Source organism: Pseudophryne corroboree, chromosome 5, assembly GCF_028390025.1.
Source record: "Pseudophryne corroboree isolate aPseCor3 chromosome 5, aPseCor3.hap2, whole genome shotgun sequence".
Classification (NCBI taxonomy): domain Eukaryota; kingdom Metazoa; phylum Chordata; class Amphibia; order Anura; family Myobatrachidae; genus Pseudophryne; species Pseudophryne corroboree.
Genome location: NC_086448.1, coordinates 114555596 through 114561595, shown reverse-complemented (window position 1 = coordinate 114561595; position 6000 = coordinate 114555596). Strand labels below are relative to the sequence as shown.

The following is a 6000-nucleotide window of genomic DNA, read 5'->3' as shown; positions in this document are numbered from 1 at the left end:
GATATTTTTCTGACTTTGACAGTGACTGGAGCTATCCACCAATCAGAGTGCTGACAGCCATTCACCGTATTGAAGCATGTGGAGAGAAACCGCAGGAGGGGTAAGTTATGATTGTTCTATAATTGGTTACTATAAATAGCTATATAGGGGCCCCAGTGCATTGCTTTTCACAGGTCCTACAATGCTGTTAAGACGGCCCTAGTTTAGCCACCTTCCAATACCAACTAAAACTGACAGGCGGCATCCCATCTGTCGGTAAATCGTATGTATTCCCAAATTTAATAAGTCGGTACCAAATAATGAAGTAGAGGCCCATCAAAGCTGTGAATTTGTCTGAAGAACATCCTTCCACAGTTTCAGTAAGTGGAATGGGAAACCTGGGAGCCCTCTACAGCCAATGTTTTAGCAATGGAGCTCCCCATCTGCCCATCAATACAGTGGCAAGTGCCGTAAGTGGCAGTCACCAAAGTGGAGCCTCTGTATGTGCAAGCACTTGCACCAGGGCAGCCATCAGGGCGGGGACAGTGGGGACTGGAGTCCCGGGCCCTTATAGAGAGGGGGGCTCACCCCTGGCTCCTACAACCAATACCTGGAGAGCTGCACCGGCAGTGCAACAACAGCAGGCTGGTGGGCAGAAAGGACTTAAAACAAGCTTTCTCTGCGCATCAGCTCTGGAAATCGTTCCTGCAGGTCCACAATGCTCCACCTCAGTAGCGGCTCTTGCCACGGGCAAGCAGGACTTTTGCCCGGGGCACCGTTGTCCCGGGGGCACCGCCGCCGTGACAAGAGCCGCTACTAACTGGGATGGCGGCGGCGGTGGTTAGGAAAAGGTTCTCTCCACAAAGGGAAACTAGACGCGCAGTGAGGTAGCGTCTAGTTTACCTTCGTGGAGAGGACCTTTCTGTGCGGCGCTATGGGAGAGACGTCACGACGTCTCTCCCATAGATCAGAGGAGCGGCGACGGCGGCGGAGACGGAGTGCAGCAGTGGTCGGGAAGCAGGAACGGGCTGGTAAGTATTTTTTCTTTTTTTGCTAGGGGCACAGCTACTGGTGGGCACACTAATGGGGCCACAACTACTGGGGGCACAGCTGCAGGGGCTCAGCTGCAGGGGGCACAACAGCTGCAGGGGGCACAACATCTGTGGGCACAGCTCTACAGGGTGCACAACTCTACAGGGGGCAAAACTACAGGGGGCAAAACTGACCATGCACCTTCCCTATGAAGCCATGCCCCTATTTTTTTACGCACGCCTGCGGCGCGCACTAACCCTATTTTACCGCCGGGGGGGGGGAGGGCAAAGGAAACTTTCGCCCTGGGCGCCACAAGGTCTAGAACCGGCCCTGCTCCACCTATATGTAACGTCATGATGTGTAACATCACAAAGGGGTCGAGCAGCGTGGCAGAATATTTTTTTGTTTAGTGGGGGGTGGCAGCCTGTCTATTTTGTCAGTCCCGAGCCCTACAATTTCTGATGGCAGCCCTGACTTGCACTACTAAAGGAAATAAGCACATTATGCTATTGGTAGGTATGTGTTTATTGTATTTTATTGGCTTTAAAAAAGAATGCAATGGATTACAGAAGTAAACACAAATGTAATTGGTGCTTATATAAGTACAGATAGGAGGCATACTGTATGAGAAAATACCTTGCTTTAGCCTTCATCACATATACTTAAATACAGAAATCATCTGTAGGAAATAAAGCAGTAGCATGTTTGTACTGTCCGCAATCAAATGAACTCTGATAATATAATCTACAAAATAATATTTTGCTTCCTAGGTTTAGCTTATGATAAAAGCAGCACAGGAACAGCAGTAATGGGTGGGCCAGAATGTGAAATGTAATGTATTCACTAATAACAAGATTAAGGTTATTTAAAATTCCCCCTCCTGTGCCCCTTCAACATTATGGCTCTCCTAATTTATCCTTAAACATATAAATATCTCGCTAAATTGTATCCTGAAGGCAGAATCCACTGTGACTCCCCTGTGGATAAATAATTATTCAATTGTAAGCATAAGCACTCACCGCTTAATCTCCTTCACCTCCTGTCGTCACTAAATTATAAACATATGGATTATATGCCAACTGCAGATTTTTGGTCTGGGTTTAAAACATGCTTAAAATTTCATCTGACTTCTTACAAAACAATTCTGCCACATTCTCTTCTTGAAGTTGAGAACCTTAAGCTGCCACAGAGAAATCCCTTCTAGAGGATGTCCCCCGTTTCACCGCCGAGGTTGCATACCTCTATAAGATAATAAACAAGTACAGGTAGATTTAGTAACTGGCTGCTGTATAATGCCATCTTGACAGAATGAGACCGCACTGACTGAACTTGCTGTAAATATCTGCCACTGACTGGATAAGTTCTAGATAAGTGACATGCTAATTGGTCAGATGTAGCAACCTCATTAACTCTGGAGGTGCGAGCAGTGGCAGCCATGCCATTTTACAAGTAACAGTGCTGGGCTGCATAGAATTCTTAAAATTTGCATTGTGCTGCGGCATGAGCTAATTACTTAGAGCGTCGCAGTAATTTATTCTTCTTAGTTGATAAGATGTACGCACCGAAGACCCGTCATCTTTCACGCAAAAGATAGGCATCTCTGTGCCGTTATTTAAAGCAGCGTTTCCCATGAAAATCTGTTAATGGATGAGAGCAAATGACAATCATCCATTTGCTCCCAAACACTGGAAAATGGACAGAACCTGTTGTTCAGACGGGATGCGTTTAGCATCCCAGCGTTCGGCATGCCAGCGGACATGTGACAGATGCCGGAATCCTGACAGCACATTTGGGAAACCGGCACCAGAACACAGAGAGCTGACATTCCGAAGGTAAGTGTCGGGGCACCTGTTAGGGTTAGGGCCCAGGGAGGGAAGGGCTAGGGTTAGGGTTAGACACCAGGGGGGGTTAGGGTTAGGCACTAGGGGGCTGTTAGCCCTAGCCACCACCCATGGAGGGTTAGCCCTAGCTACCACCCCCAGAGGGTTATGTTGGGAGGGGGATTAAAATATTTATTCCCCCAGATATTGGGATCTTCATTGTTGGGAAGCCGCTGTCGGTCATGTGTCTGCCGGCATCCTGAAGAGCGGAATTTGGTTAAATCATGGAATGACAGTTTTTGTCCATTTTCCAGTGTTTGGGAGCAAATGGTCAATTGTCATTTGCTTTCATCAGTTACCAGATTTTCATTCCAACCAGCCAGATCTGGCAGATGATTTGCCAGATAATTGGCAGCTTTACTGAGGAGATCTGTAAAAAGTGGACTGTTGGACTCTTTACCTAGTACCTCCCCCAATAGGCGACAATGCAGAAGTGATGACCTGCTCCATAGTAGACCGCCTCTTGAGAAGTGACTACTGCTTCCTTATGGACTCCAAACATGGACAAAAATATACACACACTAGCTTACTCTCCCGTAAGAAGCAGGAGACTCCCAACTTTTTGGGTGGTCCCCGGGCACCGACAGAAGAGTGGCCGAATCTCTCGTATCCCACTTGCTCCCTAGCGAAGCAGGCAAAATGAGGATATTATACACAGGATTCGTGGTGCTGTATGGAGAGGACGGGGCTAAATGATGCAAAATCTGGTCATTTAACCCTATTGACCCAACAGCCCGGCCACACAGTGTCTCCTCTCCGGGCTTCTCCCAATGAAGACCTTTAAAAGTGTGACAATAGAGGGTGCACAATGGGCCTAGCACACAGATGTGTCCTTGCTGCAGTCATATTAAATAACCCTCAGGGGCAAACGCAGGATTTAGTGAGGGGGGTTTCCTTGGGAGGGAGGATGTGTGTGTGTATATATATATATATATATATATATATATACACACACACACACACACACACACACACTGTATATATATATATTATATATACACATATACACTACATATATATTCATACATATATACATAAACACACACATACACAAGCACACATACATACACAAGCACATACATACATACATACACACACATACACACACACAAACACACATACATACATAACTACAAATAAATATTCGCATACATACTGTACATAGGGTTCCACCAGGGGCTGGGAGCAGACTGGCAGCAGTTTGGGGACGGAGGGAGCTGCTGTGGCTGAGCATGCGCAGCCAGTAGCTCCCCCCTCCAACCCTCCGGCCATTCTACAACAGAGAGCTACTGTAGCCCTCTGCTGCCGCAGCTCCGCTGTCACGATCGCGGCTTTTAACTGAGACGGAGACAGCTGCCTCTATGTCTCAAAACTAGAAGATTCAGCTCATCGGGGGGGGGGGGGGGGGGTCCAGGTACTGGAACACTAGTTGGGCCTAGTTGTGAGCGTGTTTACTAACGCCGTGCGTCTTTTTGTGCATTTTTTCCCCTGAAAATGCTTCTTATTCGCATTGCAATTTCATGGAAAACACTGTAACATAGCATGTCGTATGCAGATTCAGCCGCACACAATCATGTTGCGTGTCAATTTAATCAGCAGAGTCTGCTTGTACGTATTCACATAGCAATGTGAATTAGACAGCACCAAAAGACACCCAGCATTAGCAGAGTTGCTTGGAAACTGCTGGCTCACTCTTGCCGGGCATCCTGCAATCTCCCTCCGAGGCCTCCGTTTCCCACTCTGTTCTCAGAAGAATCGAGCTGAGGCCTATCTTGAGTTGGTGCATTATATTCAGAAGAGGCCTCCTGAATGCAGAGCAGTGGTCTGGTCGGCATTGCTGAATCTCTGCTCAAATTTTGCTGTGGATGATACAGTGTTTTGCCTTTGGAGTCAAATTTAGGTAATTATAAGTTTCGGAATTCCAGAAATGAAGCATAAACTCTCTCTATTGGTTGGTGACACCCGAGACTACAATTGTGCTACACCTGAACAGAGCTTATTAATAAATAATAATGACAATAATAGTAATACCACTATTACTACTACTACTACTAATAATAATAATGATAATAATAATAATTAAAAAACAACAGACAACAGCATGTTAAATGAAAAATATGGCGTAGAAAAATACAGCCGGGATACCACAATGCTTGAACACAACCCAAACTCTGGTGTACAACGCTCTTTTCAGACTGTGCAAGGCAGAGTCCAGTCAAGTGGCGTTGTCACTCCCGATAGGGTAGTGCAGGAAAACTTTAGAGGGCCCATTTATTCATCGCATTTGCATTGCAATCTGAGTGTGATATTAGCTCTTAGAATCACATTCCAATAAGCGATTATATCAGGGTAATATTCTTTTTAACAACCGCAGGGACAGGGTCTCGGAAGGAGCCCGTCTCTGCGATGTGCTCGGAGTGGCAGCGGGACTAATGCATATGGCCACTGCCGGTGAGAGTTCCGGTGGAGCACTCTCCTGGCTAATTATGCAACATGTAGCCCATAGGCTACAGTGGACTAACGCCATTGAAGGCCAATAACTTGATAAATCTGGCAGCGTTGCATACCCATAGAAACCAGGTGGGAATGGAGGGATCACAGCAGATATTGGAAAGAGCTGCAGTCCATCTGTAAAAAAAAAAAAAAAAAAAAAAACTTTACAACAGCAACAATTTCCTTTTCTGCCACCAAAACACAGCATAAAACAAGCAACACTGGGACAGAAGGAAAGGGCCTAATTCAGACCTGACTGCAGCAGCAAAACTGTTCTCTAATGGGCAAACGTGCACTGCAGGTGTGGCAGATGTAACATGTGCAGAGAGAGTTAGAATTGGGTGGGTTATATTGTTTCTGCTTAGAGTAAATACTGGCTGCTTTATTTTTACACTGCAATTTACATTTCAGTTTAAACACACCCCACCCAAATCTAACTCTCTCTGCACATGTTATATCTGCCTCCCCTGCACTGCACATGGGGGGTAATTCCGAGTTGATCGCTCGCTGCCGATTTTCGCAGCGATCAGGTGAAAAAATGGCATTTATGCGCATGCGTATGCCCCGCAATGCGTACACGCGACGTACGGGTACAAAGCCCTTTGTGGTTGTGCTC

The 6000-nt window shown here is 46.3% G+C and overlaps 1 long non-coding RNA gene across 1 annotated transcript in view; it reads right to left on the bottom strand.

Moving 5' to 3' along the window:
• Positions 1 to 1571: 1571 nt before the first annotated feature.
• The window catches only part of LOC134928830 (uncharacterized), a 46598-nt gene continuing 42169 nt past the window's right edge, over positions 1572 to 6000 (bottom strand). The window contains exons 3-4 of the long non-coding RNA XR_010178044.1: positions 5459 to 5519; positions 1572 to 2252 (exon numbers count right to left, since the gene is read on the bottom strand). This is a non-coding gene — a long non-coding RNA (uncharacterized LOC134928830). The remainder of the gene's footprint in view (positions 2253 to 5458; positions 5520 to 6000) is intronic.